The 27040-nt window shown below is 43.8% G+C and overlaps 1 protein-coding gene and 1 pseudogene across 1 annotated transcript in view; one reads left to right on the top strand and one right to left on the bottom strand.

Moving 5' to 3' along the window:
• ANKRD6 (ankyrin repeat domain 6) overlaps positions 1 to 27040 on the bottom strand; it is a 150063-nt gene that overhangs the window by 62719 nt on the left and 60304 nt on the right. The gene's annotated exons all lie outside the window — the stretch shown is intronic.
• LOC107533442 (large ribosomal subunit protein uL23 pseudogene) lies at positions 15098 to 15570 on the top strand (annotated as a pseudogene).

Raw genomic sequence — 27040 nt, 5'->3', positions numbered from 1 at the left:
GTCAATTCTTTCCTGGAGAGATCATTAGCTTCCTGGGCTGTCATGCCCAGTAGGTCTGCAGTGATTTACCTCACAGTGCTTGCTGCCTTTTTCCCGTGAGCTTCCTCTGCCAGCACTGGCCAGATCACATCTGAAAGCTTAGTAAGACATCCATTCAGCTGGCAGTGTTTGTGGCTTCCTAGTCTGCTCGTCACCGCTTCCGAAAGATTTTGGGTCCTTAGCTTTTGTTGGAGAGCTCCCTCCTGCCGGCAGAGGACCTGTAACACTGCCCTGATTGAAGAGTCGGAATAATTCACAGATGGGTGGGAGGCTTGTGAATGGTGCTCAGATGAACATTTGCATTCTTTCAGTAGTAATGCAAGGAGAAGGGATGAATGTGCGTGTTGTAAGGGAGGCAGGAGGCAGCAAGGTTCAAAATCTGTGATGGACTGCCTTTATGGTAACAGGAAAATGCTCACATTGTGCGAACAGCAGGGACCCAGCCACTCCACCACCTCGGCAGAGAGTCCCTGCACAGCGACTGCAGCAGCGCAGGAGACACGGCCGAGCTGCCGTTCCTGACGTTTGTAAATCCACAGTTTGTCTCACAAATCCTCTGAACAGAGACTCTGAAGAGAAGGGGGAAGGGAGGAAAAAGGGAGCGAATCTGTTTCAAGCATGGTCAATGTTCCTAAACATTACAGGTGTGTCCTCCAGCCCACTTGTTGAAACAATAGAAAACCAACTTCCCGACTAGAGCAATCAGAGAACGGAAGAGGGCTTTCATTTTGACTTAAGCCAGTATGACCACCTTGTCCTTGCTTCTAAAGCCAGCATTGCTGGCCCAGGAGATGGAAAATAACTGTCAAAACAAACCTTCTGAGCCCCTTCTCTGCCCAAAGCCTTGCTGCCATCTGCTGAGGGCAGTAGCTCCCATGGGTGATGGGCTGGGATTCTGCTTTGGCCATTATTTGGCTCACCTCATGGGCAGGAGACTAGCCAGGGATGTGGGCCAGTGCTCAGGAGAGGGATGGAATTCCACCAGGGAAACAGTGTGCCAGTAGAATGATAGGTTTATTTTCAATACACAACACTCGTACTAGTTTATCCAGAGTGAGCACTACTGGGAGATTGTGATCACCACCGGAGGACAAGTGGGGTTAGAACAGAGATGAATGCAGCTCACTCCGTACTTTGAAGAAACTCATCATCTGGCCCTGATAAGCCTCGATCTGGGCCCCAAAGGCCAGATGGCAGAAGAGAAATGTAAACTAAAGGAGACAGAAGTACAAAACAAGGAGTGGTTTATCTTCTCAAAGCTTCTGGGACATTTCTTTCCTCTGAGAATATCCATAGGTAGGGACCACAGTACTGTCAATGAAGACAGCACAACACTAACTGCTCACAGCCTGGCATCCACCAGTGCTATCTGCAAGACGGGAATGACAGAGGCACAGATGCACCTCTTGAGCAAGCCCATGGCTCACTTTATACATCCACCTTTGCAAAGGAATGTGCATGCTTATTTCCTGAGCCACCTCAAGTATAGCAACTATTCTCTAATGAGTTGACAGTTACTGAATCTGAAATAATCATCTTTGCAGGAGACATACAGAAGCTGTTGCAGTGAAAAATGAGTGCATCTGGATACTATTCAGAAAAACTTTGACACATCCCACCATAAAGAAATGTAAAAATACTATCAGAGGCTAAGGACATATCATTGATTAAGATGTGATGACAGACCAGGCTGGGCGTGGCTCAGCAGTTGAGCATCCACCTAGGATCCAGGAGATCAAGATTCAATTCCTAGCCAGGACACATGCCTGGGTTTTGGGCTTGATCCCCAGTTGGGGGCGTGCAGGAGGCAGCTGATCAATGACGACTCTCTCATCATCAATGTTTCTCTCTCTCTCTCTCCCTCTCCCTCTCTCTGAAATCAATAAAGATATACTTAAAAAAAAAAGAGAGAGATGTGATGACAAAAGGCTTTTACATGGGACAATACTAATTTGCTGGCTGCCTAGCACTGCTAAACCACCAGAGCCTCAAAGCTGGGGCTAGGCACACACACCCTGTAGCACATGGCCCACACACTCACAATCCAGACCAGGAGTCATCACTGAGCTTTCTGCTGCCCTGTCTTTCCCCGGACAAGATGCTCACCCCTCGTCTGTGCTCCTACAGTGTACAATATGTTATTGCTGTGGACTGAATTTTGTCCTCTCAAAATCCAGATGTTGAAACCCTAACCTCCACTGTGACTGTGTTTGGAAATACATAGGGCCTTTCCAAGCTAATTAAGGTTAAAAGAGGTCATAAGGTGGGATCCTGATCTGATTAGTGTCCTTAGAAAAAGAGACAGACCAACCGATCAATGTTTCTCTTCATATTGATGTCTCTTTCTCCTCTCTCTCCCCCTTCCTCTCTCTCTAAAATCAATAAAAAACAGATCCTTCTATGAGGATAAAAAGAGAGACATTGAAGGGTCTCTCTCCAAGCTCCCATCCCACCCCATCTACTCAGAGGAAAGACCATGTGAGGAAATAGCAAGACAGTGGTCATCTGCAAACCAGGAAGAGAGTCCTTATCAGAAACCAAGCCCTGCTAGAGCCTGACCTGGGACTTCCAGCCCCCAGAACTGTGAGAAAATAAGTTCTGCCATTTAAGTCATCCAGCCTATGGTATTGTGTTATGGCAGCCTGAGCTGACCAAGACAGTCCCCTTCACAGTGTAACTGCTGGCATGGGCTCAAGATTGGTCTTCCTGGTCAGGCTGTGCTCCTTGAGGGCAGAAACCCTGCTGTGATTACTTTGTATCCTCAGTAGCTGGCATGGTTCCTGGAACACAGCCTTTCCTGTCCATTAACTGGATGATAGAAAAACTAATAATCAATTCTAATCATTAATTGGTCTTGAAAGGTCTGTAGATCTGATAAGAAATAGAGGAGGTGCCAACCCAGTCGGCTAACCTGTTTTCTTTCCCCACAGGTGAGGCAGGCTGTGGCTCGAGAACCTCCAAGAGATCACAACCAGAGGGTGTCATCATTATCCTCTCTCCCTTCCTCCCAAAAACAGAGGACGACAGCTCCTGGGGCCAGAATTACTGATCTCAAGACAGTCCCTACTCAGTGACACAGGTCTGTCAGCACCCAAGCTCTGGACAGCACCACAGCCACCCCAGGAATTTTCTTCTCATTACCTTCAACCCCTGTTGGGTAAAATCACAAATACTAAAAGATGAAACAAAAAAAATGAAAACAAAAACTGAATAGTTCATCTTCCATTTATGCATAGCTAAACTCCTACCCATTCCTTAAATCTGCTTTGATATGGATTCCTTCCGCTCCCAATGTTCCTACTAAACTTTCTGTTGTTGATATTGTTGACTTTGTGGTATATTAAGCATTGATTGAAGAGATGGGCACAAATAACTATGGAAACTGGAGGGAGCTCTTTCTTGCTTGTTGTGCTGGGGGTAAGAGGAGTCAGCCAAGTTCTCACAGAGAAGGTAACATTTGAGCTGGATGTTGGAGGATGTGTAAGATTTTACTAGATAGAGAAGCGAGGTAGGACATAGGCAGAGGAAACAGCAAGAGCAAAAGTAGAATGGTCTGAACATGTGTCATGAATAGGAAAGGAAAGAGACTTTTGCAGCTGGAGGTTATAATTCATGGGCAATCACCAGAGACAATATTGCAATTGGGCTGTGGAAAAACTCTCACCATGTCAACATGCCACAACACTGGACTGAATCTTGAATTTGTGATATGTGTTTATTTATTTTGGAGAGGAAAGGAAAGAGAGAGAAACATCAATGTGAGAGAGAAACATCAATTGGTTGCCTCCTGAATGAGCCCCGACCGAGGATCAAATCTGCAACCTACGTATGTGCCCTGCAGCCTTTGGGTGTATGGGACAAACGCTCCAACCAGCTGAGCCACCCAGCCAGGGAAGCTCATTTCTTCTTACTGCTGAAAAATATTCCATTGTATAGATGTACCACAATTTATGTGTTTACCTATTGAAGTACATCTTGGTTGCTTTTAAGTTTTGGCAATTAAGAGTAAAGTTGCTATAAACATCTGTGTACAGGTTTTTGTGTGAATATACGTTTTCATCTCACTTGGGTGAACACCAAGGAATACAATTTCTAAATCATATGGTAAGACACTGTTTAGCTTTGTAAGAAACTGTTTTATAAGTATCCCCCACTTTTCAAAAGTTTACCCCAATTTGCTTTTATAAAAGACATTAATATCTGCTTTCACTAACTGCAAGAAATCTGAAGAGGATTTTTCACCTTTACAAAAGAAGGTGAGAAGCAAAAAACAGCATTCAGGGTTTGTTTTCAGCAAGACGTTGTAGAGGCAGCACACACCCCGCACAGCAGGGGTGATACCGCCACGCTCCTTCCCCAGGAAATACACTCGGTATCTCAGCATCGAGCCGCCAGAGCTCTGAGCTGTGTCTGTGAGCATCTGTGCTTTATCTCAATTTATTTTGTGCACCATTAGCAAGATGTGTCCCAAGGTCATTGCTTCTTCACTTTATGCCATTTCAGCTTGTGAAAGGATTCAGAGGAAGGCTCTGCTTTCAGAGAGCAAGGGAACCAGTACTGTCTTCCTAAGTGGCTATAATGTTTTGTATTCCCACCAGCTGGTTTTACATTGACCTAACTGCTCAACAGGAGGGGAATGGTCAGCTCTTTCCTCACATGATTTCTCCGTTGCACTGGCTCTGCTACCATCCCTCCTTAACCACACTTCTTCCTCCTTGGTTCCTGTGGCCCACTCTCTCCTTGTTCCTCTACCATCACTCGAACTATTCTTTCTCTCATTCAAGGGCTCGTCTTCCACTGGTCCCTCAAACATTGCAGGTCCCTAAGATTCTATCCCCGGTTGTCCTCTCTGCCCCACCGCTTCTGGGGAACTCAGTACGGCACCCCCATCCTGCCTGCTGCTGCCCACAAGCTCCTCTGCGGCCTAGATATGGGCTGCTCCTAATCTTTGCCTCAATCACTTTCTCTGAAGCTCCAAATTCTTAAACACCCAACCGTTTAACAAGCATATTACTTGGATGTTCCCCATCTTTCACCTATCTGCCTACTTCCCTAATCTGGAACGCTCCTGCTCTTCTTACTCCCCTCACCCACCCTCACATTCAATAAATTACCTAATCCTCCTGATTTGAGATAGCAAAGCATAGAGATTAAAAATGCAAGCTTTGAAGTCAGTCCCTGGGCTCATATCCCAGCTCTGCCACTTACTTTGGGAAAATTAAATTTCTTCTTCTTTTTTTTTAAAAAATATGTTTTTATTGATTGCAGAGAGAGGGAGAGGGAGAGAGAGATAGAATCATCAATGATGAGAGAGGATCATTGATCAGCTGCCCCTTGCACACCCCTACTGGGGATTGAGCTCGCAACGTTAGCATGTGCCCTGACTGGGAATTGAACTGTGATCTCCTGGTTCATGGGTGGACATTCAACCACTGAGCCACGCCAGCCAGGATTGGGCAAATTTCTTAATGACACTAAGGCTGTTTTCTCATGTGTAAAATAGAAAGAATAACAGTTCCTACTTCACCAAGCTATTACAAAGACTGAATGAGATCGTATACACACTACACAAAGCCTGGCACTCTCTTCCCGGGTGGCATTGCCACTGCCTTGATTCAGGCTGTCATCATGTTTTACCTGAACTATCACAGTGGTCTCCAACTGGATGCTGAAGATGTTTCTTGAAATTCTGTTGGTGATTATTTAAACTTAGAAATTGGGATAACAGAGGTGAAGTCAATTTCAGCTTGCATATGGGTTTTGACCTGGGTAAAAGCAGAAGCCAAGGAAAGACCCATGTTCAGGATTTAGGCGCTGAGTGTACTTTGGCTCACAATGTATCTTCAATAAAAGATAACTTTGTAGCCCTGGCTCAGTGGTTAGAGGGTCAGCCCACACACTGAAGGGCCATGGGTTTGATTCCTGGTCAAGGGCACATACCTGGGTTGCAGGTTTGATACCCAGCCCGTCAGGGCGTGTGCAGGAGGCAATCAATCAATGTGTCTCTCTCACATCGATGTCTGTCTCTCTCTTTCCTCCTCTCTCTCTCTCCTTCCCTCCCACCCTCCCATTCCCTAAAAATCAGTGGAAAAAATATCCTTGGGTGAGGATTAATAACAACAAAAAAAGATAACTTTATAGAAGTCAACAGAACCTGGACAGAGAGTTGTTGGGATTTCTTAAACTTGACTCTCAGGAAAGACAGAGCCTTTGAGCCTACAGGGGTTAAATTCTCTCTCTCCTGTCTGGGCCTTAGAGATCACTGAGACAATCAGAGGTAAGTTCCCCTCTTCTGATCCGTCAGTGTTAGAAGGAAAGGCTTAATGAGAGGCCCTTCTCCTCCCGCTTGTTTCAAGATGACAAAGATGGAGAACAGCTAGGGGAACTGCAGTGTAGGGGCATTAACACTGTCCTAGCCCTATCTGCCAGGGGATGGGGCCTGGGCCTTTGATGCCAATTATTTTGCCTTTGTCTATGGACCTCTCTTCCTCTGTGTCTCTTGCCAAAGAGCATCTTATATGAACAGACCATGCGAGCATTGAGAGGACTGCTAATTCAAGGGCTGAAGTTTGCGTCAAGCCATTCAGCCACGTTGGTCTCCCTGCCTCAAGTGCTGCCCATTCCCTGCTCCACTTCAACTTATAGGGTCACTGACATCAGAACACTCTTCACAGCCCAAATGTGACAGCGTTTCTCCAATTAGATTTCCAAATCCTTTCCAACATTTAATACTACTTACATCTGTTTTATCCTAGGGCTTGCTCCAAAGAGAGCTTGGTCTCTTGACCTTACTCAGCACACAGCATGACACAGCGTTTGGCTTCAGCAGAGAGCTTTGCTGGGATCAAGTGTCCCTGCACAGGAGGGGAATTAGGGCATCAAGTAGAGGAGGTCATCGGCCATTGGGGAAGCTCTGCAGCTCTCTCCCCAAACTCATGTCATCAAACACTGACAATTAGACATGTGCACACACAGTACGGGTCTCAGGATCTGTACTCCGACCTGGCAGACTCCGGCCCCAGGGAGGTGAGCAGGCATCACGGGATGTACTACCAGAAGTCGGCTTCCGTCCTCCACTTTACACTGCTCCCTAACCCTGGTTATTTCCCAGCTAAGAATTTCTCTCAAACTGGTTTTCGTTCACATTTTAAGTTGCAGTCATAGATTAGCTATGAGCAAGCTTGGTCCACTAAATTATTTCGCCAATAATTGTATTACATGACAAACAAAATTGTCATCACCATCAGTTATTGTGCATTATTTGGAATCAAAATTTGGCCACGTGTTTACAAGAAGAGGTGCCCACAGTGAAAGCAGCAGGAATAGAAATGACATTGACCTTGAATTGCTTATTATACATCCAGAATTAGCCCCAGAGACATTCATTCCCAAGAGTTTGAAACAATCTTAAAATAGTTATGGTGCTCAGGATGTGCTCATTATTATCATAGTCAAATTATTTCCACAATGAAAATATACTTAATTAGTTGAGCTTCAGCAGTCTTCAGGAGACAGGGTCAACCTGAGAAATTGCAAAGCATTAGACCCCTCAGCGAAGAGACCCAGGTGAAGCCTGAGCCCTCCCTCTTCTGATCACTCCCTCAGAGCAAGAAGATGCTGTCTCTTCAGCAAAGTCTGAGTCTGGGCTCACTGTGGTAAGTGGTAGGGCTCTTACTCTTGAGCTTGGCTCTTCCTTGCTTGCAGGGGCCTGGGACCGAGGCCTTGGGGAGAATCCACAGGCCTTCTCCTGGGTGAAGATTCCTGTCTTGATGGCCCTTCTCCTGGGGGGTTCTCCCCAAACCCTGGGGAAGATAGTACCTTGTGTTCTCCACATTCAGGCAGATCACCTCTTTGATGATAATTTATATCTAGCCCAATGCCCAAACAAAGACCACAGTGGAAAGAGGTGATAGAGAAAAAAGGAAGGGGAAAGGTGGGGAGAGGGGAGGGAGGAACAAAGGAGGAACAGCATGAACAGACAGTGAGCACACCAGTATGAGGACACAGCCACTGATAAGAAGTGGGGGTGAGGGGGCCTCAAGTTCAGTCCTTCCCAATTCCTAGTCCTCAGTTCTCACCCCTTTCCAAGTTAGAAGTGTTCCACTCAGCCCAGTCTCCACCCATCAGATATTCTGGGGCGATGAAAATGTTCTATAATTAGATAGTGGCGATGGTTGTACACCTTTGTGACTATACTAAAAAACACTAAATTGTATACTTTAAAAGAGTGAATTTTATGGTATGTGTAACGTAGCTCACTTAAAAAAAGGTCTAGTTAAGTGTCAGGGCATTGAAATCAGACAGACATGGATTTGGCTCCAATCTGCCACATCTACTATGCTGTGGGGAAGTCATTTAAGTCCACTAGGCCTCAGGCTCCTGCTTTATAAGTAAGATGGAAATAATAAAAGAATTATCTCAAATGGCTGTAGTGAAACTCAAACAAGATAATAAAGTATCTGTCACAATGACGACACACAGAAAAGTGACCGATAAACTATCATTGATGTTGAAGTGACAGAAAGAGTCAAAATTGTCTCTCAGCCAGCATACCTTTTGACATTCCTGGGATATATTCATTAATGACTTCTATCAGGCCCACTAAATATAATTGTCTATATAATATATAACTGTCTATACAGTCTCAGGTAAGGAGGTAAACTGGTAGTGTCTGCTATTCAGGCAAAAGGAGAAAAGCCTGTCATAAGGAAGAAATAACAAGAAACAGCTTCCCACGTGCCCATACCAAATCCTCGAGCATGGGCAAGGGCCTTAAAACCTGAGCTTTAGGCAAAGTATTTTACTGTGGAGAACTACTTAACTTCTCTGAGTAGCAGCTGCTTCTTTTGTCAACTAAGCATATTATCTACTTGATAGAATTGTGATAGAAATTTAAAAAGATTAATATATAAGAACATTAGGTAATGTATCTAGAATATATAGAGATGTCAACTTCTAGTAATGACTAGTACAGCCATCCCTCAGTATCTCCGGAGATTGGTTCTAGGATCCCCACAGTTACCAAAATCCTCAAATGCTCAAGTACCTTATATAAATTAGCACAGTATTTGCGTAGAACCTATATTTGCATACAGGCTACAGCAGGGTGTGCCTACACATCACTTCATTTGAGTGGGTTCAGCAGTGTTCGGTGTGTGGCAAATTCAAGTTTTGCTTTCTGGGATTTTTCTCCCCAAATATTTTTGATCCACAATTGGTTGAATCCAAAGATGCGGAATCCACAGATATGGAGAGGCAGCTGTAAGTGGTAACCACTATTATTGTTGCTATTATTGTTATTAGCTAAGATGAGCATGTTTGACTTTAGTTCAATATTGCTTTCTTCAAAATTTAATCCATCTTTTGGGATTCAAGACACTGTAAAGCAACAGCTGGCCTCCTACAAACCCTGGAAATTCACACAGGAAGTTCTGGGTTAAGATGAAGTATTTCTTGAACCTCATCCTATAAATAAAGTCTCGTGGAGAATCCTAGTTTTGGACACCTCTTGTGCACCACTTCATAATCCTCTCAACTCCACCTCCTTACCACTGCTGCTACCAGAACTACCAACCAGCAGAACTGCATGGCACCTCACCTGCGAGGGACTTTCTCTGACACCGGGAAGTGAGACTCCACCAGGATACCCCCGGGCACAACCTAAAGAGGTGGGGAGTTTACACAGATGGAGCTGAGATGTGCGATAGGTCCATTTGGTGGGCAATCTCAAAATCCTAAATTCCCAAATTCCCCTAAACTTTCTGGGCCAGCAGAAGCAGCTCCTTCTTGCTAGAGGAGAGCAGCCTCTCCCGCCTGGAGCCCCACAAAGAACTCACCTGAGCCAGCTGCCTCATAAGGTGATGCTTCCCTTCCTCAAAATCCTTCCACCCCAGCTGATAAGACTGGGTCTTAGCATAGCCTGCAGGGAAACAGGGTCCCTGCTCTTGCAGGAAATAGCTTCCTACTGAAAGGCTTCCAGGTTCCACTGTTCCGTATTGATGGAACTAGGGACACATGATTGAGGGATGGTCAGTGGATGAAGAATTTATAAACACAGGAGCATTCTCTTGTAACTTGTGGCTTAGTATCCTGGCACAGACACCTGAGGCAGGTCCTCATATACTGGAATGGCTCTAGGAGCACCTCATAGTCCAGAAGCATGAAGATAAACGAAGGAGGAATGACAGAACATCACCACCGTGCACTGTCTAATGAATTGATGCATCTTGGCAATGGTCATCAACAGGTAATAACATCACAGAAAGAAAGAGCAGCAACTAGACATTGTATGCCTCTTGCCAGAAGTACATAACTACAATTTTCCCTCCCACCCTAAAAAGAGCCTGACTGATCAACCTCCTAGGAGATCTAGCTAACAATTCATGGGACATACAAAGAGGAGAGAGAATGATAAATGACACCACGGGGATGTTTCATTCTGACTTTACTTTTTATTTCTAACCTGTCTCAGTTATAAAATTATATTTGTAAATATAATAAAGATACATTACTAGAAAAAAGAAATCCAAAAGTATATTAAACTCAAGCCGCAATTATTTTCATACATTGAATAGACATAAAAGTACATTTCAATAAATATAAGTAGAAAAAATAAATAAAAGACTTGCTAAAGCTCTACACAATATTTTTTGAAAATGTGCAGATAGGTAATAATAGAAAATTGCTATTACACTCATAACTTTCTATCATTCTGCATTTGTAGCTAAATAAAGTTATAAAGGAAACATAACTGAATGAAGTTATAAAGGGAACAAATATAAGAAATATAATTTCTTGTATTAAATGCTTATAGAACACTCTGAATGAACACTATGTATATCACTACTTAAAATTTTAATTTGAAAACTCAGCTTGTATCAAATCTGTTAACCAATCTGACTTAAGCTGGATTAAGGACAAGACTACTTGTTGAAGCTGAGGTACACAGGTCCATTGTGCTATTGTTTCTACTTCTGTATGTGTTTGAAATGCTTCATAATAAACGTTTTTAAACAATCGAGAAAATGCCCAGTGATAAAAGCTTTGAATAACTGGTATTTTATTACTGATCTCCAGACATTTAAAAATATATAGTAGTACATATGTACAAATTATCCAGACCACGGGTAATGGTTAGTACAGTGGTGGGTTCACGGAAGACCCACAACTCTGGGACACACATTTTACACACACACACACACTCAAGTTAGCCTGATGAGGAGCATTAGGAGACAACTCCTACTGGGTCAGTTACATTCCTTAAAGAATTCCCAGACGTGTCTTTTTCTGAATACCAGGGCCACACAGAGGACGATCACAGCAGCCTCTCACCAAGTGTGCATTCCACCTCTGAGACTGAGAGCAGGGCCACTTCAAGAGTCAAGTTCACAGTAGCACACACTTTCCTCCCAGTAGCACCTCCATTCCCAGGGACATAGCTTTCATGCTGCTTTACAGAGAAAGGGCAGCTGGGAAAATACAAAACGGCAAAAGCAGGCCCCCCTGGATGCCAGGCAGAACCCAGTAACCATGATGGCAGGAGTGATAAGAAAGCTAACACTGACTGGTTTTTTACCCTGGGTCATGTATTGTGGTAAGGCCTCCATTTAATCCTCTTGACTACACAAGGGGTTGGCCCTACGATGACCCACATTTCATAAATGATAGAGAAGTCAGGCCACTTAATCAGAACTGCACAGCTACTAAGTGGTTGGGTCAGGATGTGAGCCCAACTGTCAAATCCCAGGGCACCTGCTCTGAGCTGTCATGTGAGGCTGCCACCCTGTCTTCAGGAAGGCATCAACTTTCCATGTGAAGTCAAGTATAGGTCAAGTTCTATCATATTCTTTCAGAATAATTGCTTTTTTGACTTAAATTTGATCTCCATGCAAGCTGTGGAGCAAGGCCCTGAATCAATGGTCACTGCTGTTAGAGGTTCTCTACTGAGCTTCCCCGCGGAACAGAAAATGTGATCCATGTACTTTGTCCTGGCACAGGGCAGGAGCTCAGCCAAATAACCACACGTGCATCACATTCCATGTTTATCCATGAAACCAAAGTACAAACTCATAGTTTTGTATTGATCTTTCGGCACTCACTTACGTGTACGTGTGTTTTAAACTCTTGTTTGTTTTAATCTCATTGTCTCAGCTGTCAAAATATAGTGGCTGGAGAAACATGCAAAGAGCCTATGGTAGCACAGTTTTTCTTTTTTTTTAATCCTCACCCAAGGATATGATTTTATTGATTTTAGAAAGAGCGATGTGAGAGAGAAATATCAATCTATTGTCTTGCATATGCTCCCCGAATGGGGATTGAACCCACAACCTAGGTATTTGCCCTGACCAGGAATTGAACCCGAAAATTTTTGGTGTACGGGAACGATGCTCCACCCAACTCAGCTACCCAGCCAGGGTGGTAGCACAGTTTTTCAAACCAAGTATTTTTTTTCCCCAGCAAGACTAATTCTTAGAAATGTTACCCTATTTATATCACAGGCATTTGGGGTTTACTAAATACAAACACTTATTGAAAGCCAAAGATTTACATTAGGGGGCACGATTCTCCCCATCTCCTAAATCAAGATGCCTTTAGGCATCATGAAGGAATTAAAATGTTATTACTTACACTAAAATTAAGTTAATTATAAGAAAGCATTAAATATATATTTAGTTTTAATGAATTTTATTAAGGCAGCGATGGGGGACCTTACTCTTGTTTAAGACTTTCATGCTTTCTTCTCTTTTCCCTAAAGAAGCTATATGCTCTACTTAGCTGAATGAGGAGTCCAAAGAGAATCCTGCTAATGATTTCCCAGGTTCTCGCAAAGGCTTCTATTTCCACCTGCCAGATATGAAGCACCACCTTGCAAAACCAGGTAGGAGGGGTGGGAACGGGGAAACTTCCTCAGGCATTAGTGCCCTGAGTCCATAATGTTTTTGGCAGGTCTGAATGGATTAGCTGCCTCCTTTCCCAGCGTCCACATACTTCATCACATTACCGATTTCTATTTTCTGCGCAACAGTCAACACCATTTAAATTACCTTGTTCGTTAATTTATTTACTTATGTATTGTTTGCATCCAGTCACCCCAATCCCATGGGAGCTCCAAGGAAGCAGGAGCCTTTTCCATGTTCACCATTCTATTCCCAAGCCTGAATTGGCCCTGGGCACAGTAGTACTTAGAAATATTTGTTCAATGAATCAAAGAATAAACCAGGTGTGAGATGTCTAATTAAGAATGTAAAGAAGAATCTCGTACCCTTTGGGACAGTATGGATGGACCTGGAGAATATTATGCTAAGTGAAATAAGCCAGGCAGCGAAAGACAAATATCACATGATCTCGCTTATATGTGGAACCTAAAGAACTTAATAAACTGATGAACAGAATAGATTCAATGACATGGAAGCATAGATGAGACTGATGAATGTCAGAGGGACGGAGGAGGGCGGGTGGGTGGAGGGGGAGAGAGTAACCAAAGAATTTATGTGCATATATACACAACCCAAGGACATGGACAATGGTGGGGAAAGGGACTGGGGAGGGGGAAGGAACGGGGTGGAACGGGTCACTGGGGAGAAAAAGGGACATCTGTAATATTTTAAACAATAATAAAATTAAAATAAAATAAAAAGAATGTAAAAATAGGATTTAAAGATTGTTCTAAATAAACAACCACCCTATTCACCAATAAGTGCTTTACAAAATCACTGGTAAGGAAAGAAAAAAAAAAGCCAGAAATCTTCATTCCTCCCCACTTCCTCCTCTCTAGGGGGAACATATCTTTATTTATTTTTTAACCTATGCTATCTTTCAAGTTCAGAGAAGAACTTTTCATAAGGCATGTTATAAACTTTTTTCTTGGCAACGGCAACAACCACAGAGTAATTATAGGCTTTACACCTAACAGGATCATAAATTAATTGAAAAGCTTTGTACTTCCTACAACTCACCTGTCCTTCGACTGTCAGCAAGAATCCGTTGGGAACGACAACATGATATTAACTCAGTGGTTAGAGACAAATGCTTCCAGTCAGCTATAAAACTGTCTAATTGTCTTTGAAAATTAAACTCTTTTACAGCAGAGTAACATTTGGCTGCATTATTAATATTGTGACTTGGTATAGAAAAAAAAGTCTGCCTCATCATCAAGTGAATTAATTCTTTAGGGCATCAGTTTGTAACTGAACACAATGAACAGGCATTTAGCTAACAATACCCCCATATTCTGGGGGTGCAGATGTATTTTCAAGTCACCTTGGGAAGAAGACATACCCTCAAAATAGACATGTATATACTGGATTTCAGAAAACCAAATCTTATTATTTATTGGCACCAGGTACTATCTGATATTCCCCTTACATACACAAACATACACCTTCTCCAGGTCACTGAGAAGCCAACCCAGAGAACGTGGCTTACCCCACAACCCCCGCTAGGTCAATCTAAGTGGAAGACAGGGACAGAAGGCTGCTTTTTGGAGGGTACACTGATCATGAAGAGAAGCATTTCTCCACACATTCATGGTGGCTGGTGGCAAGGAGGCTCTTGTACAGACTAGGGGTACCTTCAGGAAGGGGACAGCAGCACTCTGTTCCTCAAATGGACATCTGCTTGGCCAGCAGACTTGCGAACTTGCCTGTATTTACTTGGGCAGAGGAAAGGAGGGCTGGGAATGGTCCAGAAAAGATCACAGGGTAAAGAGGGGATCAGCCTCCCCTCAAATTCCAGATTCTGATTCCTGAAACATACAGAAGAGATACTGCAAAGTAAATACCAAGAGGCAGGGAACGCTGTGAGGCATTTCGGGACTATCTATCTCATTAGGTTGCTGTAAGTTGTCAAATGTATAGAATAGTACCTGGCCCTTATTAAGTGCTGTAAGAGGTAGTGGTGACATTTATTATTTTATTTGAAGCCCAGATTCTATACAACTAGTGACATCACTTTGGGCAAGTCCCCAACCTCTGTGGGCCGCAGTCGGTAAGAGTGAAAATAATAATATTTACTTCACAGGGCTGTATGTATGTGTTAAGAGTCTTGTACTTTGCTTTTTATGAAGATGGCATGGAAAGTGAAGAAGGAAGCCCCCACCCCTCCCAAAGCTAAAGCCAAAGCAAAGCCTTTGAAGGCAAAGAAAGCAGTGCTGAATAGTGTCCATGGCCACACACACAAAATCCGCCTGTTGCCCACCTTCCAACTGCCCAAAACACTGAGGCTCCAAAAGCACCCTAAATATCCTTGGAAGAGCACCCCCAGGAGAAACAAGCTTGAGCACTATGCCATCATCAAGTTCCCCTGACCACAGAGTGAGCCATGAAGATGATAGAAGACAACAATACACTTGTGTTTATTGTGCATGTCCAGGCCAACAAGCACCAAATCAAACAGGCTGTGAAGAAGCTCTATGACACTGACTTGGCCAAGGTCAACTCCCTGATCAGGCCCAATGGAGAGAAGAAGGCATATGTTCGACTGGCTCCTGACTATGATGCTTTGGATGTTGCCAACAAAATTGAGATGATCTAAACTGAGTCCAGCTGGCTAATTCTAAATATAAAAATTGTACACTGTGGGGAAAAAAGAGCCTTGTATTTAACTTTTAATACAGTGTACACTTTCAATACATTTGTTCATTCATTGGATGATCACTGAACAGCTAGTAAATGCCAGGCTATTACAAAAGCAAAACAGATATGCTTCCTTCCCTCATAAAGGCTAGGGCAGAGGGCAGCACTGAACAAGTAACTAAGTAATTCTTCAGTATGATAATGGAGGGAAGTTTAGTGGGCTCTAGCAACATATGTCTGAGGGAATAAGCCCAGCCTGGGAGATCAGCAACATTCTCTCTAAGGAAGTGGAATTTCAGCTGACACATGATGGGTGAAAAAGAATAGGCCAGACATGAAAGTATTCCAAGTGGAATAAGCAGCATCACAAGGCCCAGAGTCCAGATTTAGTGCAGCACATTGGCAAAGCTGGAAGAAGTTCAGTGTGGACAGGTGACAAAAAGCAAAGGGGGAATATACTGGTTAATTTTATGTGTCAACTTGGCTGGGCCACAGGGTATACAGATATTTATTCAAACATTATTCTGGATTTTTCTGTGAGATTGTTTTTGGATGAGATTATCAGTGGACCCTGAGTAAAGCAGATTGCCCTCCATAATGTGGATGGTTCTCATCTAATCAACTGAAGGCCAGAGTAAAACAAAAAGACCAGCTTCCTCCAAGCAAGAGAAAGTTCTCCCCCAAACTGCCTTCAGACTGGAACTGAAATATCAGGTCTCCTGAGTCTTCAGCTTGCTGGCCCACCCTGAAGAATTCAGACCTGGCACCCTCCATAATCACATGAACCAATTCCTTATAATAAATCTCTCTCTCTCTCTACCCCCCTTCCTACACACACACACACACACACACACACACACACACACACACACACACACACACACACATCCCATTGATCTGTGTCTCTGGAGAACCCTGAATAATACAGGGAGTAAAGAGATGGTATTGTGGGTGGAGGCCCAGCAATCCCAGTAGGTAAATCATGGGATGTGAGGACAAGGAAGGTACATGGGACAATGGTGAGCCTTGGGAGTGCATTTTAGAGAAGTCCCATGACCAGATCTGTGATTTTTAAATGGTCTGCCATGATGCAGCATGAAGATTGGAGGGATGGGGCAATGGTGGAGCCAGGGGTTATCAATGTGAGCTGTTGCTGCTGCAGCACGAGCAGATGTTAGAAGCTTGGATGAGGTAAGGACGGGGAGAAGTTGAAGGATCAGTGAAATACTGAGAAGTTTTGAACCCTATTGTTGGATGCTAATGTCTCATTCTCCTTCAAAGAAAATAGTTGATCATACAGTAGATTCATTTGTTCTTCCATTTGAACATATCTTTTTGCCCATATCTTCCATTCGCATGAGTCTTCTATCTCCTTTCGTCAGCCTAACAGTGACATAACTGTGAAAACAGGAGCCAAGAGAAAGAACTGCTCAGAACTTTGGCTGATTTCCCAGAAAGGAGCACACCTCCCCACCCACTGTGGAGGTGGGCTATGTTCACAGGCACTCTGAGCTGCCTCTTGTTCCCACAGACACAGGTCTCTGGCGCACACAGCAGCAACGATTGATCCTTCACTTACAACTCCCCAAGCAAATTGAGGATAGTAAGTTCTCCCACGGATTCCCATGATGGCATTTTGCATATGTGTGTGGTGCAAACAAATGCAACCATCTTTTTAACTCATGACATTCAAATATAGAAGTTTAATAAATAGATTTGCTCCTCAAAGCAATCTCTGTGGTTTTCAATGGGCTGCTGCTGTGCGGCACGAAGACTGGAGGGATGAGACAATGGTGGAGCCAGGAGATGTCATTGTGGGCTGTTACCGGAAACCCTCCACCCCTACAAGTAGGCCTTCCAGAATCAGGTTATATATTTATTTTGGGAATATTTTCAAAGCAAGCCCTCCTGGCCAAGAGTGCCGTATTCTTTTTTTTCTTTTTTAATATGTTTTTAATTGATTTCAGAGAGAGGAAGGGAGAGGGAGAGAGATAGAAACATCAATGATGAGAGTCATTGATCGGCTGCCTCCTGCACACCTCCTGCTGGGGATCGAGCCCGCAACCCGGGCATGTGCCCTGACTGGGAATCGAACGGTGACCTCCTGATTCATGGGTTGATGCTCAATCACTGAGCCACGTCAGCCGGGCTGCATCCTATATTTATTCCTTCAACCTGGGCCTTCCTGCTGACCTTGAGTGGTCCCGAGTTGAAGCTCCGTGACTGGCCAGACTGATGCTGTCTATTCCCTAAGTAAAGACCCCTGAAGATCTGTCTCTGAAAGTAAACTAGGCTGCTTAGCTCCTGCTGCCACTGAAGGTGTGTTGTTGCTCACTTAAAGTCACCACAGAATCAGGCCAAACAAAAAAGGATTCCAAAGCAGCCCTTGGTCCCTCTTCCCATATTATATTAAGATAGTATAGAAGCCCTCGCCCCATGCCCATTCAGGAAATGGTAAGTGGGGCATAAATTTCCCTGCAGAATCTGAACCACTGGAAAATGGACAGGTTCCCCAGCAGTCTTAGTCTCCAGCTGGGGCCACAGAGCTGCAATTTGAGGAGCCACATTTCAGAGACTGCAAACAGGGCTACTGGGGCTGGCAGCTGCTGTCACTCTCTTTCTTGAGGGTTCATTATGGGGCAAGGCTGAAAAGAGGTGTTGGCGGCGATAATGGCACTAGGGGCTATACGATGGGGTCAGACCAGACCTTGGTTCAGCAACCTTGGTACTTGAGTTCTGGCTAAGAAAGAATTAAGAGCCAAGACTCAAACTATAAGAGAAAGTTTGTTTAGATAAAGTCACAGAAGGAGAAGTGAGCTGTAGAAGAAATGGGCTCAGAAAACAAGCTACAGAGGCAAAAGAAGGGCCCTTAGAGTTTAGGAGAGAGAGGCAAGGAAACCATGCCCAGGGAAGAAGGCTGGGGAAAGGTGTGGGCTTGCTCCATAGGGAGAGCAGCACTGGGTCCTCTAACTTGAAAGTATTTATCTGGAGGTCTCAGGGGAGGATCCCAATAGAATATTCATCAGATTTTCAGGTGTGTCCTTTCAGGGTCCTGGTCTGTACAGACTGGTGGACACCAGGACAAGGGTCATTAGTCAATGCAGCTGGTCCTGAGGCAGCCATGGCATCACTTTGGTTTTGCTGCTTCTCTGGGTCTGGAGCTGAAACACAACTGAGGCCTAAATGTATTTGATGCAGGTCAGAACCTCAGTGTCCTGGGGGCTTAATTCTTAAGCCTATTTTCTGCCCCCGCCCCCCCCCCACTGTTTGCTACCCCTCTAAGGGGGGTCTAACCTACATGTATAGTGACAGGCCAGGGGAGGAAAGGTCAGGGGAGGGTCCAAATCTCTTGACCAGAGATATGAAATGTCAGGGGGTCTAAACCACATGACTAGCAATGCGCTAGGGAGGAAAGGTTACCCCGGGGACGAAGTCCTTGTTTTCCCAGTCCTGCCCCTTGCTAGGCACCGGTGCTTTCCACTCTGGTGGCTTTCTGTACCGGGCTCATCGTCCTTGCTCGGCTCATGTCTGTCTAACTGCCTAGCGCAGAGGGAATGGGAGGCTCAGGACTCCCACCTCCTTGGTTCAAGAATGTTTAACTATCCTGGCCCTCTGATGTCAGCACCAGGGTGTATGAGAAATACAGGATAAGCAAGAACACTCAAAACCTATGGTAACCAGGGTAAGCATGCAAAAACACACACACACACACACACACACACACACACACACACACACACACACACACACACACACACACACACACACACACACACACACTCTCTTCATACTTTAGAAGCAAACCAGTAGTTCATGGAAGAAAAAGGTTGCTGCAGAAAATGTTCGAAGTACACAAAAACAGTAAAGATGGAAATGCTGGTTTCCCAGTGACAGAGAGGACAGGAGAGGGAACACACCTGCTGCCAGTTGAGAGCCCTCAAGGGAAGGGGTGCAAGTCTCTATGGATGCAGCTCTGGGCACAGACAGTAATTTTAAATTTTCTTACAACAGAGCAGAAGAAGCTCCTACAGGTGCAAAAGCTGAACTGGGGGCATTTCCCTTTCCTGCTAAAGGTTATATAGTCCTGCTCTTGCTATTTTGGTTCCTCTTAATACGGTGAAAAGCATAGGAACTGCCATTATTCACCTTTACCCAACTGCACATGAGCTAATTTCATTAGAGGAGCATATTTTGTAGCCAAATAGATTGCACCATTAGACACCAAAGGTAAGAGAATTTAGCATTAGGATCATTCTTTATTAAATTACCAACTCAGCCACAAAAGATTCATTCCTGCTATGAACCCCTTGCGGGCAGTGACTTCAACATATTTACTTCTGTGCACCCAATACCTAACACAGTAGTATCCTAAGTGGTTGTTGAATGAATAAATGAAACCCTATTGCCAGGTGCTAAGGAAACTGAGCACAGAGGAGTGTAGGGCTGGCAGCCTTGGCACACCACAAATCCTGCTACAGCACACTTCTCACAGCAGCGCTTACAGTAAAAAAGAAGAACTTAGACCCAGATGGGACCTGAAGCTCTTCTCTGAGCAGGATAAGAATGAACTACTGTGATGATAAACACACAGAGAACTGTCCCTAGGATCCACTAGGCAACTCTCACTTGGGGTTTCTTATGGAATTAGAGTCAGAGGATAGCTGGGGCTGAAATCACCCATTGACATGTCCCGCTGGGGGCCGGAAGAGGGGGGATCCTCCAGCATCTCTATCCCTGTATGATATTTCCACATGGAGTCTCTAACTTGGCAGCTTCGCAGTAGCCTGACTTCTTCCATGGCAGCTCAGAGTCCCGAGTGAGAAGGCCAGACTTTTATTATTTATCTTCAAAATGTTACTTCCACTGGACTGCTAGTTAAGGCAGTCACAAAGGCCCACTGAGGTTCATGGAGAGAGTACAGAGACACCCACCACCAAAAAAAAGAGAATTGTCCCCTTGGGCCATAGAGCAGTACCTTGGTTTTGTTTAAAAAAAAAAAAAAGTTCAGTGCTTAGTTTTGTCACTTTTTGTGAAATACCTAAGTATGTATACCCCCCCCCTAAAGAACTTGAAGGTCCTCCAACCATAAGCTGCTCCAACAACAGAAAAAACCTTCCCAAAACATCTTCTCTTTTCATCCTTTGCAGGAGTCTTTGAAGGCAAATTCCCTTTTTATATTCACCAAGAGCAGGTCTTCCCCAAGGCTCTCCTACGAAGACAGCTGTTCACCAATGCAAAGAAGCAAACAGCCTCTCAGGGAGGAAAGAGAAGTGAATCTAATGCACAACTGGCAATCTGATATGCCGGGCTCCTTAGACACCCCCTTCTGAGACCTACAGTAAAACTTGGCACACATTAACACAGCTAATTAAGTGAAAATAGCCATGTGCTGCATAATGATGTTTCGGTCAACCAGGGACTGCATTATGATGGTGGTCTCATAAGATTATAATGGAGCTGAAACATTCCCGTCGCCTAGTGCCATTGTAGCCCTCCTAACATCCTAGCACAATGCATTACTTGTGCGTTTGTGGTGATGCCAGTGTAAAAAGACCTGCTGTGCTGACAGTCATAGAAAAGTAAGCACATACAATCATGTACAATGTACTCACATACTATCAAGTATTATGAACAGTTGTTTGTATGGAAAATAACACAATAATTAATAAATAATAATACAAGAATAAACTGTCAAAGCAAAAGTAGGTTTACAGTTGTGAGTATGGGAAACACAGAGTTTATTCTCATATTATTATTTATTAATTATTGTATTGTTTATTTGTATAACTGTAAACCTACTTTTGTCAACCCCTGTATATAAATTTTATTTAAAAAATGAATATACATTATAAACACATAAAAGAGAGACTTGAAGTGTTTATGCCAAATAAATAATGCTACTCCCTAGGAGATTAGATTGGGTGCCTTATTTTCTTTTGTTGTGTTTATAATACATCTGATCCATCCAATTTTCTCTAGCCCCACTGCAACCACCCTAGTCCAGGTCCCCATCATCTCTGCTCTGAACTAAAGCTTCACCTCTTGCCTTTCACTGGTCTTAGGAGCACTGCCTGCCAACCAGACTTGTTTCTCTGGTTTCTTCTCACTGAGACCAGAGTGCTCTTTTAAAATCATAGATATGGCTACGTCACTTCCATTCTCAAAACCTTTTACAACACATTGGTTGCCCTTAGAATAAGTCATAATTCTCACCAAGGTTCAAGGCTGCCAGTCCTTCACTCAGCCTCACCTCCTGGGGCTTGCTGCACTCTCGAGTGCTCGATATCGATATGCTGCTTCCTCCACCTGAAACTCCCCTCATTCTCTTCCTCTCATTCTCACTCATCTCTGAAGCCTGAGTCTAGATGTCCCTTCCCCAGAGAGACCTTTCCTGATCCACTTAGTCCAGGTAGATTCATTTGCCTCTTGTGGCTTTTCTTTTCATGACTCTGATCAGACGTGTAATAATTACCTACTTAATGTCTGTCCCCTGGGATGGACTGTGAGCTCCTAGAGAACAGGGACCCCTGGAGCCCCAGCCCTGGCAAACAGTAGGTACGCAATAAGCACTGAATTAGAATACTTTGCTTCCTTAAAAATGAAGTTCTGAAAGTGAGGGCAACATTACATAAAATCTTTGTATTTCTCAGCATGTTATCTCCTGTGATAGTTTAGGAATTACATTTTTTTAAAAAGAATGTGGGAGGGCAAACATGTATTGTGGCAATACTTTCTGTATAAACCTACTCTTCTAAGACAAAACAAACAGCAACTATCATAGCTAAAGCTCATATAACTGGCTGCCTTTTAAAAACAGGCACCACTGTTGTTCAAATGAAACAAGAAGGGCTGGGTCCACTCACCCTTCCACGCTGCAGGCTAGAATTCAAAGTCAAGGGAATACTTAACTCATCTGGCCATGCCTCCAGGCTCAGAGAAGGCCATTAATCATCTAGGAAACAGTGATGTGAAGTGTTGACAGAAGACCATTTTAATGTGACCTTGGTCCCCTTTCTCTCTCATCCTTCGTGATTTGGCTGTGGTGATTGCTAAGATATTTGTTGAGTCTTTGCTATTTGTTGTGAGGCTGACAGGTTTGCAGCCAAGCATAAGCAGCGCGCTCCTGTTCGAGCATCTGTGCAGGTAACTGCCTGATGATTCTGTGGGCGATGCAACAACAGATCAGACAGCTGCGAACTGCGGGGCTTTCAAGAAAATGAAAAGAGGTACCAAACTTCCACTTATTCTCATAGCTTGAGTTCATTTCCCAACCTCTTTCCAAAATTCTTACTAGGAAAGTCAATGATCCACACACAAAATATCACATGATCCAAAGAATCATTTCTGTTTGGAGATACATTCTACTATTTTCTTCTCCAATAGATAACCTTTCTAAAGAAAAGGTTATGCATTATCCGTAAACCCCGCTCTAGCTCATGGTAATAAAACAGTTCATACCACAACTTATTTATTGTTTATTTAAAAATATTTATCAAGAATTTAAAATATGCCAGCCAGCACACTAAGTACTATTACCGTCTGCAGGCCCAACAATTTCAAACTTGTATCTCTATTCCAAATCTCGCCTCCAAACTTCACCTGCCCACTCATCATTCCCACATGGATGTCTTGAAAGCACCTAAACTCTAAGACCAAACTTACCTTTCTCCTGTGTTCCTATTGCAACTCTGCAAGTCTAAAAAATTTGGAGTCAATCCTGAAATCTCGCTTTTCTCATTCCCTGTATGAATGCTTCAATCCATCATCCCTGCATCCTGCTGATTCTGCTTCTGAAACCTCTCCTCACATCCATCCCTATTATCATACTATAACCCAAACTCACACTGTGCCTTGCCTGAGCTGCTACAATAGATTCCTGATTAGCCAACCTGAATCCACTTTGGCTTCCTCAGGTCTTTTCTTCATGGTTCAAATAAAGTGATGCTCTCAATCTATAAATTAAAGCCAGTCTTGCCATTGTTTAAACCCTTCCGTAGCATTATGCTACCTAAAATAAGTCAGATAAAGACAAATACTGTATGATCTCACTTACATATGAAATCTAAAACAGCTGAACTCATGGAAATAGTACATTGCTGGTTATCAGGGGCTGGGGTGTGGAGGAAATGAGGAAATGTTGGTCAAAGAGCACGAACCTCCAACTGTAAGATAAGTAAGTTCTGAGGATCAAATGTACAGCATGGTGACTATAATTAATAGTACTGTACTATATACCTGAAAGTTGTTTAAAGAGTAGATCTTAGCCCTGGCCAGGTAGCTAGGTTGGTTAGAGCATTGTCCCAATGTGCCAAGGTTTTGGGTTCAATCTCCCATCAGGGCACATACAAGAATCAACCAATGAATGCATAAATAAGTGGAAGAACAAATCAATGTTTCAGTATCTTTGATGAAGATTGATATTGATATGCAAAGTGCTGCCACAGCCACTTGCTAAGCTTAGTGGCATTTCTGACGCCTCCAAGGAATTAGTTTCCATGCACCACTAATGCTGCTAAAGCATTGAAAATACCTCCTTCCAGTGAAAATCCAAGTGCCCACCAACAGAAACAGAGATGCTGCTCCCAGTGCCTACCCTGGCCCACAGCCCACACTCCAGACTGCACGGCCATCTCCTGATGACAGCTAGGACATTCAACAAACTGATAACTGCAGCTCCGCCCCCAAACTTAGGTGGTCACACTCAATGTTGTTTTTAAAAAGCAAAACCAACAGGCAGCTTAGATTTGCCTCGTGGTAGTTCACAAGGGGGTGGAGAGAGCAGGGCACATGACTGACATACCTATGTGAAAGAGAAATGTTTAACATCGCCACTTTGCTTTGCTCATCCTGAGACCCAGCCTCTCTGCTGGATGTGCTTGGAGTTTTGCAAGTATAGAATGTACAGGTTTTTTTAAATATTGCTGTAAGTTTATGTTGGGAGTAACAATGATTAAAGTGAGAGTTATTTGTTAGCTTTCTATAACATCTGTACATTGAGGTTTCAATGGTTCACGTGGGCTTAGAATATGCCCCTGTAGCTGCTTTCAATTTGAAAGGACTAAAAGAACAGTCAGGGTAACCCTAAAACCAGAACCATCTTGAAGACCCAGCTGTGAGGCAGTGTGGTCTCTGCCGTGGTGACCATCTATCTCCTCTCCGTGAATTTCCCCTCACTTCCCCTCTAGGAGATGGTAAGCACAAGGGAATACAGTTAGTTGTCACAAAACCATCTAGCAAATCTTAGGGCAATTTAGAAAAAACTAATTTGAATTTAGTTCTTTTGTTTGCTAGGGAATAACGGCAGGGTCCCCTAACACCTCAGTGCATGCCTCTGGAAATCAGTACAATCCATGGCTTCAGGTCTCATCCCTGGCCAGGTACCGAGGAAAGGGAGCAGGGACAGTAGGTTTCTCTACAGTGGAGAGAACCCAGGGAGGTCCTGAGAAAAGTATGGATTAGGAATCTGGGGCGTGGTGGGCCTGCACCTACTCCCCCATGTCCTCAGTTCTGCAAGGTGTTTTTATTTTAGGACCCACCGCACATCAAGGGCACAGCCTTCATTGGGCCTATCTTTGCATCTTCATAAAATGCCCTGATATACAGGTTCCTGGATAAACAGGAGACAAAGATTGTCAGCAGGTTACTCTACTGCCCCCTTCATTCTCCATTCTCAGTATACACCTGCTGGCTCTCACCGCCCTGCTCTCAGCCCCTGCCTTTGGCAGCCATTCACTCATTCAGCAGGTATATACTGAGCACCTACTATGTGCCAGGCACTGTGCTAGGCCTTGGAGTCACAACACAGAACAAAGCAGACAAAGGTCCCTGCTCTCACAGAACTTTCATTCCATATGATCCCATTTACATAAAATGTCCAGAAAAGGAAAATCGGTATAGAAAGAAAGTAGATTAATAGCTGCCTAGAGTTGCAGGGTTTGAAGAAAAATGAGAGTGACTGCTAATGGGTAAGGGGGTTCTTTTTAGAGTGCTGAAAATCTTCTAAAATTTATTGTGGTGATAGTTGTACAACTATATTAAAAACCACTAAATTGTACACTTTAAATAGGTCACTTATATGATATGTGAATATCTCAATAAAGCTTGTTGTATTGAAAAATAATGACAAATCCTAGAATTTTCAACCAGAAGCTCTATGCTATTTCCACAGTACCAGAGTGCCTTCTACATATAGGAGAGAAAATAAATGACACCCAATGAGGCTAAAAAATAAATTATTTGGAGAGACCTTTAAGTGTCCAACTTATTTGCTAAAGTATTAGGCACAGCAGAGATGACATCAGTCAGGATGGGCTAGGTTACAGATAATCCCAACAGCTCAGTGGCTGAACAACAGAAGTCTCATCCTCATGCTATGTCCACCTAGGGTCGGATGGGGCTCTGTCTCCTCTCTGACTTGCCCACGCTGACAGAGAAACCACCAGCTGGAGCTTTGCTAGTCTCTGTGGCACTGGGAAATTGATCATATGATCCAGCCCAGAAGTGATGCAACACACTTCTCATAACTACTTGGCAAAGTAGTCACATGGCCCCACAGACACCAGGGGGCCGGAATCACATGCCAGGAAAAGAGAGCTTGCACATGCAGTAAATAGCACAAATGTTTGCATAGGGAACCAGGGCACAGTGTGGTTAAGGGCATGATTGTGAAGCCAGCATGCTTGGCTTTAAATCCCAGCGCCATCGCTCACTAGCTAGACATCACCAGTCACCTTGGAGAAGTTAACTTGACCTCTTCATGCCTTGTTTCCTCATCTATAAGATGAAGATAGTAATAGTATTTACCTCATAGCTTTGTCAGAAGATTTCTATCTGCAAGGAACTTAGAATAGTAGCTGGCAAGCACAAATGCCATAAGTTACTACATAACATATTATTTTGGGGGGAAATTTAAAGGCAATTTTAAAATTTTGCAACATAATGAATGGATAGGCACTGTCTGAAGTATCAGCACAACATCCAACACATACAAAATGAGCACGAAATCTCTGGCGGCCTTTACCAAGAGAACCATGAGGCCCGGGCCCTACCTGGCCCGGCCTCAGACCAGCTGCCCAGCTTCTTGGCTTCTAGGTTTCTTTTTTATCTTTAAATGAGGGGCTGTATGAGGTGATTTCCAAGGTTCTCCAGCACTAAAAGCTTGGAATTCTTTGATTCATGGGTCACTGAGTTGGCCTGATAAGGTATTTTCACTGATCTCTGTGTTCTTTGACCATAAAGGATGATCCTCCCTTCAAGTCAGGAGGGCACTAATACATCACCCACCTGGTTCAGAAAGCGAACCTCACCCGAATTCTCCCCTCTGGGCAGATCTACCCTGACTCTACTAATCTGGAAAAGCTCCCAGTTGCTGCCCCCAGCCTACCAGCAGGAAGCTGCCAGGAAAAAGGCAGGTCTCTGGGTGACTTCAA

Source organism: Miniopterus natalensis, chromosome 5 (genome assembly GCF_054644295.1).
Source record: "Miniopterus natalensis isolate mMinNat1 chromosome 5, mMinNat1.hap1, whole genome shotgun sequence".
In the NCBI taxonomy this organism is placed as follows: Eukaryota; Metazoa; Chordata; class Mammalia; order Chiroptera; family Miniopteridae; genus Miniopterus; species Miniopterus natalensis.
Note: the sequence above shows the minus strand (reverse complement) of the source record. Positions and strands in the feature narration are given on the sequence as shown.